Source organism: Elephas maximus, chromosome 13 (genome assembly GCF_024166365.1).
Source record: "Elephas maximus indicus isolate mEleMax1 chromosome 13, mEleMax1 primary haplotype, whole genome shotgun sequence".
Classification (NCBI taxonomy): Eukaryota; Metazoa; Chordata; class Mammalia; order Proboscidea; family Elephantidae; genus Elephas; species Elephas maximus.
This window is the reverse complement of record NC_064831.1, coordinates 39,924,356-39,933,521: the sequence shown is the minus strand read 5'-3', so window position 1 is coordinate 39,933,521 and position 9,166 is coordinate 39,924,356. Positions and strand designations below refer to the sequence as shown.

The following is a 9,166-nucleotide window of genomic DNA, read 5'->3' as shown; positions in this document are numbered from 1 at the left end:
ATGCGTTTTCACCGTCAGGAGAAACAGAGCAGTGGAGAGTCTGCACAAGCCTCTGAAGCCAGGGAGACGTGGCACTGATTCTGCAAAAGTTAAGTGCAAGCATCTAACCTAGCACACAGCATCAAAATAACCCTTCCCCCAGGGTAGTGCCTCTCTTCCCCTCATTTACCCCCTCCCTACTCTTCTCTGGTCTCCGTTCAGCTTCAGTGATTGCTGTCCCACCTGGACCAGAAGCAGGACCCGTCACGCGTACTGAGCCAGTCTCCTGGCTCTGGAGAAAGAACAAATAAACAAATGAACAAACAGGAAAAAAGAATCTGCCAGCTCCCCTAAGCCGGTACCTCAGGGCAGGCACTGTCCCTTTGCATAGGCACAAGCATAAGCGATCCACAGATTTCAAATGCCTTTCACCCCTGCCTAGACCTTTGTGGTCCCATTTCAACAGCGTACGCCCTCATTAGCACAGTACAACAGGGTATATACCTGAAACCTATTTTCAACTGCAACAGCTAAGGGGGAGTGGCAGACTCGTGACATTTGACGCCACCCTGCCCATTAAACAGGGTCTTCACCTACACACATCAGAGGCCTGAGGACTGGTGGCTCCACCCACTTCACCTAGCTGCCAATGACAAGGGTCTGAGAATAAATAGTGCTTCCCAGTCCTTACAGTCAACAGCATTGGGTGCTCAAAGTCCAGCTGCAAAGCCTGCCCACCTATGTGCTCTAGGGAATAGGGACATGCTTTCCACCCAGGCACTCAGGGGCAGCCGTCAGCCCCCTACCTTGTTCAGCACATAACCCCCTACTACAGCCAGATACCTGTACCTGCTCCAATCACTTCTATGTAGCCCTACCCATCTAGGACTGTAGGTGAGACCCTGTACCACACACTCAGTGACCGATGACCTGGACACCTGAGCTGAATCCACACAAGAGAAGTAAATGAACTCCTGGGCTCACATACCCAGTAGCAGCCCTAACCACCTGGTGACAGGGCGTGAGAGCTTCAAAGATGCCAATAATTAAAGTAGCTCACATGATCAGCCTATTTAGGCATATCAAAGCAAAACAAGAAACTAGGACACAGTAAGCAAACATACAATAAATAAATATAATAATTTATTGATGGCTCAGAGACAACAGTCAATATCAAATCACATAAAGGGGCAGACCATGATGACTTCAGCAAGCAACCAAAACAAAGAACCAGGGAATCTCCCAGAGGAAGAGAAACTCTTGGAATTACCAGAGGTAGAATTTGAAAGATTAACAAAAATAGTTCTTCAAGAGATCAGACAAAACACAGACCAACCCAAGGAACATACAGACAAAGCAATAGAGGAATTTAGGAAGGTTATATAAGAGTAAAATGACAAATTTAATAGGCTGCAAGAATTCATAGAGAGACAGGAAACGGAAATCCAAAAGATTAACAATAAAATTTCAGAATTAGACAAGAAAGTCATAGGAGCAGAATTGAGGCAATGCAAGTCAGAATTAGTGAGATTGAAGACAAATCCCTTGACACCAATTTATTTGAGGAAAATATCAGATAAAAGAATTTAAAAAAATGAAGAAACCGTAAGAATTATGTGAGACTCTATCAAGAGGAATAATCTACAAGTGACTGGAGTACCAGAACAGGGAGGAAGGGGGAGATAAAAGAAAATGTGGAGAGGATTATTGAAGATTTGTTGGCAGAAAATGTCCCAGATATCACGAAAGACTAGTAGATATCTATCCAAGAAGTCCTTTAAAACCCACACAGGTTAGATTCCAAAAGAAAGTCACCAAGACGTATTATAATCAAACTTGCCAAAACCAAAGATAAAGAGAGAATTTTAAGAGCAGCTAGGGTTAAAAAAAAAAAGTCACCAACAAAGGAGAGTCAATAACACTAAACTCTGACTACCATATGTCTTAGTTATCTAGTGTTGCTATAATAGAAACACTAAGTGGATGCCTTTAACAAAGAGAAATTTATTTTCTCACAGTCTAGTAGGCTAGAAGTACAAATTCAGGGCATCAGCTCCAGGGGAAGCCTTTCTCTCTCTGTTGGCTCTGGAAGAAGGTCCTTCTCATCAGTCTTCCCCTGGACTAGGAGCTCCTCTGTGCAGGAACCCCAGGTCCAAAGGACTCACTCTGCTCCTGGCACTGTTTCCTTGGTAGTATGAGGTCCCCATTCTCTGCTTGCTTCCCTTTTATCTCCAGTAAGATAAAAGGTGATGCAGGCCACACACCAGGGCAACTTCCTTTACATGTGACCTTAGTAAGGATGCTAGAATTCCACCCTAATCCTCTTTAACATAAAATTACAATTACAAAATGGAGGACAATCACACAATACTGAGAATTACGGCCTAATGAAGTTGACACAAATTTGGGGGGACACAATTCAATCCATGACACCATGCAGGCACGGAGGCAATGAGATGACATATATAAAGCCTTGAAGGAAAAAAACTGCCAGCCAAGAATTAGGTATCCAGCAAAACTGTCTCTCAAATATGAAGGTGAAATTAGGGCATTTCCAGATAAATGGAAGTCAAAGGAATTTGCAAAAACCAAACAAAAATTATAAGAAATACTAAAGGGAGTCTGCTAGTTAGAGAATCAATAATATCAGATAATAACCCAAGACTAGAAAATAGAACAGAATAACCAGATATAAACCTAGACAAGAAAGTCACAATAATAAGTCAAAGCTAAAACATTAATAATAGGGAAACAGAGACGTTAATATGTAAAAGATGACAACATTAAAACCAAAAAGAGGGTCTAAATAGTGTAGTTCATAGAACTTTCATATGGAGAGGAATTTAAGGCCATATCAAGAAATAAAAGATTGGTTTAAACTCCGAAAAATAGAGGTAAATTTTAAGGTAACCACAAAGGAAACTAACCCAGTCATTTTTTGCAAGGGGAATTCAGTAACTAGACGGTAGACAAGAATCATCTTGGGTGAAGGGAAGAACAACACACAATACAGGGGAAGTCAGCACAACTGGACTAAACTGAAAGCTAAGAAGTTTCTTGAACACAACAAAACACTTTGGGGGACAGAGTAGCTGGGCCCGGGGTCTGGGGATCATGGTTTCAGGGGACATCCAGGTCAACTGGCATAACAAAGTTTATTAAGAAAATGTTCTGCATCCCAGTTTCGTGAGTGACGTCTGGGGTCTTAAAAGCTTGTGAGTGGCTATTTAAGATGTATCAACTGGTCTCAACCCACTGGGAGCAAAGAACACCAAAAACACAAGGAAAATATTAGCCTAAGAGACAAAAGGGCTACATAAACCAGACTCTCCATCAGCCCAAGACCAGAACTGGATGATGCCTGGCTACCATCAATGACCATCCTGACAGGCAACACAGCAGAGAGTCCCTGACAGAGCAGGAGAAAAGTGTGATGCAGAACTCAAATTTGTGTAAAAAGACCAGCTTAATGGTCTGACTGAGGCTGAAGGAACCCTTGAAGCCATGGCCCCCAGATGCTCTGTTAACCCAGAACTAACACCATTCCCAAGGCCCACTCTTCAGGCAAAGATTAGACTGGAGTATACAACAGAATGAAGGCAGAGGGAGATAGGAGGTTGTTGAATGAACACAGGGAATACAGGATGGAGAGGAGGAGTGTGCTGTCTCATTAGGGGGAGAGCAGCTAGAATTAAATAGCAAGGTGTGTATAAGTTTTTGTATGAGAGACTGATTTGATTTGTAAACTTTCACTTACCCAGTACCCAATAAATTTAAAAAAACAAACATAGAATGGCACTCGTGAGGAGTGTGCTTCTTAGTTTAAGCAGATACAGGAGATCAGGTGGGCAACCCCTGTCCAAAGGCAGGATGAGAAGGCAGAGGAGGACAGGAGCTAGTTGGATGGACATGAGAAGCCTGGGGCCCAAAAGGGATTCCAACGAGTGTCACAGAGCAATATGTGTATAAATTTTTGCATGGGAACTTAACTTGAGCTGTAGACTTTAACTTAAAGCACAATTAAAAAAAAAAAGTTTCTAAAAAAAAAAGGTTTTTCCAACCTTAGTTTTTAATTTTCAGGCCCTATCAAAAAAAAAAAAAAACTTTTTTTTTTTTAATCCAGTCAGAAATGTGATTACTTTAAATACAACATCTTCTCAGTGATTCCTATTTGAAACTGGTTGAATAAGCGATTTTTTTCCATTGAGGTATAATTGACACATAAAAAACTACACATATTTAAAGTTTATAATTTGATGTTTTCATACATACACACATGTAAAACTATTACCACAATCAAGATGATGTCTATTTCCATCAACCCAAAAAATAATCAAACCCTTTTGACTTCTCCCCCTTCCTCCATCCTAGACAGCCACTGATGTGCTGTCACTTTGGTTTGTATTTTCTAGAATTTTATAAATATGGAACATACAACATCTTCTCTTATTGTATGGCTTCTTTCTCCCAGCATACTTATTTTGGAAATGTATCCATGTCATTGAGGGTATCAATAGTTCATTCCTTTTAATTATTGGGTAATATTCTATTATGTGCATTTTTCTGTTGATTAACATTTCAGTTGTGTCTGGTTTTAAGGTATTAAAAAGCTGCTATGAACATTTGTGTACAAGTCTTTGTATGACCTTTTTTTTTTCTCCTGGATAAATACCTAGGGGTGGAAGGATTGGGTCTTGGGTCCTGTAGTAGGTATATATTTAACTTGAAAAGAAATTCCCTGTTTTCCAAAGTATTCACACATCACATCTTCATCAGCAACATGACTTCCGGTTTTACCACATCTTTGCCAACACTTGGAATCACCTTTAATTGTAGCCACTCTAGTGGATGTGTAGTGGCATCCCATTATAGTTTCAATTTGCATTTCACTAATCTTTCATACGTTTATTTGCTAATCAAATGTCTTCCTTGGTCAAGTGACTGTTGAAATCTTTTGCCCATTTTGTAATTGAGTTATCTTCTTATTATTGAGTTGTGTTTGTTCTGTATTCTAAATACAGATCCTGTCAGATACGTAATTTGCACTTTTTTTAAGTGAAAGGCAACTTGCCTTAGGCTACTGGAATTTTGATGAGGGTTGCATTGAATTTATAGATTGCTTTGGATAGTACTGACATCTTAACTATATTGAGGCTTCTAATCCATGAATACATGTTCTATCTGTATTTTAAATTATCCTTATAATAAGAAAAAAAAAAGAGGAAGTATTATCTCCAAAATCCTCAACTACGAAGTTTCCCATGCCTGATAAGATGGTCAGCCAGGGGCATATGAAAAATAGGGAAAGGAAGTAATAAAAAAAAAAATACCAATTTCCTCATTATTCTTATTAATCCCTAATTTTAGCAGTCTGTTAGCAAATTACTGGTAGTAGGAGGTAACCAAATGGATCATGTAAATGATAATTAACATCCTTCTTTTTTCTTCAAAGCAAATTTTTAAAAATCAGTCAATATTATTACTAATATGACCTCATGTACTTTTTTTTTTTTTTTTTGTCTCACAGTACAGAGGCTGGGAGTTCAAGATCAGAGTGTTGCTGTGTTGATGTCATCTTTTTTTTTTTTTTTTTTGAATTGTGATAAAATATATTGGAAACCCTGGCGCCATAGTGGTTAAGTGCTACAGCTGCTAACCAAAGGGTTGGCAGTTCAAATCCACCAGGCGATCCTTGGAAACTTCATGGGGCAGCTCTACCCTGACCTATAGGGTCGCTATAACAAAACTTTGCCATTTTAACCATTTTAATGACATTAGTAACATTCACCATGTTGCGCAACTATCCCCACTACCTATTTCCAAAAGCTTTTCATAAAAATATGAAATGCTTCATTGATTTGCATGTCATCCTTAAGCAGAGGTCATCCTTATCTTCTCTGTATCGTTCCAACTTGAGCATATGTGCTGCAGGAGCAAACACACCTCCTGTACTTTTAATTAGATTTCTCTGACTCCACTAAGATCCTGTTCTTTACATGACTCTTTTCCTTACCAAACTAAAGCAAAGCATCTAACACACTGCTTAGTATATGTTTCTATTCTTATTTCCTTGATATTCTCTTTTTCTCTAACTTCAGCTTTTCTTCAGTCATCTTCTTCCCCAGCTTTCCCTATTAATCTGGTGATCCCAAATGAGTTTTGGCTAGAGACTTTTTGGTGGGAAAATGACCCTATTGAGCACCAACATATTTCTTCAAAACAACAAAATTAAAATGGCAGCAGTAAAACTTTCTTGAATTCATGGGAAGAATAGGTTTTTTTTTTAATTGTGGTAAAAATATACATACATACACCAACTTAATTTCTACATATACAACTCACTTACACTGATTACGATTTTCACGTTGTGCACCCATTCTCACTACCCTTTTCCAAATCATTCCACCACCATTAACATCAACTCAATGACCCCTAAGCAACAACTTCGCCTTTCCTTCCCCCTTTCCCTCCCTCCCACCTCTGGTAACCATTAATAATCTTTGGTTTCTATACATCTGCTTTTTTCATGTAAGTTAGCTCACACAGTTATGTGTTCTTTTGTGGCTCATTTTGCCCAGCATGTTTTCAAGTATCATCAATGTTGTGGCATGCATCGGGACATCATTCCTCTTCATGGCTGGGTAGTATTCCATTGTTTGTATATACCACAGGTTGTTTATTCATTCGTCTCTTGGTAGGCATTTTGGTTATTTCCATATTTTGGCTATTGTGGAAAGTGCTGCAGTGAACACTGATGTACAGGTTTTTGTTTGCGTTCCTGCCTTCACTTCTGGGCATATACCTATGATTGGAATTGTTGGGTCATATGGTACTTCTATGTTCAACTTTTTAAGGAACCGCCAACTGTTCCCACAGTGGCTGTACAATTTTACATTCCCACTAGCATTGAATAAGGGTTTCAGTTTCACTACAACCTCGCCAACCCTATTGTTTTGTTTTTTTGATCACTGCCTTTCTAATAGGGGTAAGGTGGTATCTCGTTGTGGTTTTGATTTGCATCTCTTTTAATGGCTAATGAGAAGGAGCCCTGGTGGCACAACAGCTAAGCAGTTGGCTGCTAACTGAAAGGTGGGTGGTTTGAACCCACCTACTAGCTCTGTGCGAGAAAGATCTGGTGATCTGCTCCCATGAAGATTACAGCTTAGAAAAAAACCCTATGGGGCAGTTCTGTCACACAGGGTTCCTATCAGTCGAAGTCAGCTCTAGAGCACACAATAACAGGTGGCCAAAGGTTTGTATTTGACTGCTAACCTAAAAGTGCGCAGTTCAAACCCACCCTACGGTACCTTGGAAGGTAGGCCTTGCAATCTGCTTAAAATTACAGCTAGGCAAACCAACAACAGCAGCAACAATGGCTACTGGTGTTGAGCATCTTTTCATGTGCTTGTTAGCCTTCTGACTACTCTTGGGGAACTGTCCAAGTCCTTTGCCCATGGAGTTGCTTGTTAAGCTGTAGACTTTTATTAATATATTTTAGATATTAGAACCTTAGTGGATACATAGTTCCTGAAAATTTTCTCTATAGGCTATTTTTTCACTTTTTTTATAAAGTCCTTTGATGAAAAAAAGTATTAAATTTTTATGAGGTCCCATTTATCTATTTTGTCTTTTGCTGTTCATGCTTTTGTTGTCATGTCTGATAATCCATCGTTGAAAACTAGGCCCCAAAGCCATACCTCTACATTTTCTTCTAAGAATTTTATGGTTTTAATTTGCACATTTAGGTCCCTGTACCATTTTAATTTAGATTTTGTGTATGCATCCTGATTCATTCTTCTGCACGCAGGAATTCAGTTGTTCCAGTATCATTTAAGAGACTCTTCCTTCCCCACTGAATGGACTTAGTACCCTTGTCAAAAATCAGTTGATCATACAAGGACTAGAAGACAGGAGGGTACGGGAAAGCTGGTAATAGGGAACCCAAGGTCGAGAGGGGAGTGTGCTGATATGTTGTGGGGTTGGTAACCAATGTCACAAAACAATATGTGTACTAACTGTTTAATGAGAAGCTAATTTTGTTCTGTAAACCTTCATCTAAAGTACAATAATAAAAAGTTTTTTACACTTTTAAATGGTTTGGAAAAAATGAAAGAATATTTTTGTGACACGTGAAAATTACATAAAATTCAAAATTGTGTCCATTAAAAAAAAATCAGTTGACCACAGATGTATGGATTTATTTCTAGATTCCCAACTCTATTCCATTGGCCTGTATGTGTATTACCAGTATCGGGCGTTTTAATTATTGTGCCTTTAGAGTATGTTTTGAAATGAGGAGTTGAGTCCTCTACTCTATTCTTCTTAAAGATTGTTTTAGCTATTCAGGGTCCCTTGGCCTTCCATATAAATTTTCGGATTGACTTTTCCATTTCTGCAAAGAAGGCTGCTGGAATTTTGATGAGGATTGCACTGAATTTACAGATTGCTTTGGGTAGTACTGACATCTTAACTATATTAAGGCTTTTAATCCATGAACATGGAATGTCCTCCATTTAAGACTTCCGTAATTTCTTTTAGTAATGTCTTATAGTTTTCTGTGTACAAAACTTTCCTGGTTAAACTTATTCCTAGGCACTTTATTATTTTTAATGCTACTGTAAATGGTAATGTTTCCTTATTTCCTTTTTTACTTGCTTATTGCTTATGTATAGAAGCCTAACTGATTTTTATGTATTGGCCTTGTGCCCTGCCACTCTGCTGATTCATTTATTAGGTCTAATTGCTTTCTTAGAATAGCAGAGTTTTTGATGAGTAAAAAAGTGAAGCTTCTTTTTATAGTAGCCACATAAATTAGTACTCTATGTTAGAATCAAGCAAAACCACTATTATTTTTTTTAAAGTTTACTGTTCAAGACTTCAGGCTACTCTACATTCCATGAACTAGTCAGCAACCATGCCCAAACAAGAGCCAATATGGGGAAGTTCTGTGTGTAAATAACCATCTGCCAAAAAAGTGATAGACACACACACACACAAAGTGTATAGAATCAAATCTACCCATTTTAAATCATGGAAAGCAAACACATTTAAACACTTTCAAATTTTTTTTATATATAAGGAACAATTTTATGTTTTTAAAAGATTTCTATAAAAATTATTACCCCTCCCCCAAGGGCTTCTACAGTGCCAGGTACACATTTACAACTAACTGTCCTATAATACAAGC

At 38.5% G+C, this 9,166-nt stretch overlaps 1 non-coding gene across 1 annotated transcript; it reads right to left on the bottom strand.

Moving 5' to 3' along the window:
• Positions 1 to 5,813: 5,813 nt before the first annotated feature.
• On the bottom strand, positions 5,814 to 5,920 carry LOC126057535 (U6 spliceosomal RNA). The gene has a single exon (XR_007512616.1). It is a non-coding gene; the product is annotated as a U6 spliceosomal RNA (small nuclear RNA).
• Between the last annotated feature and the right edge of the window lie 3,246 nt (positions 5,921 to 9,166).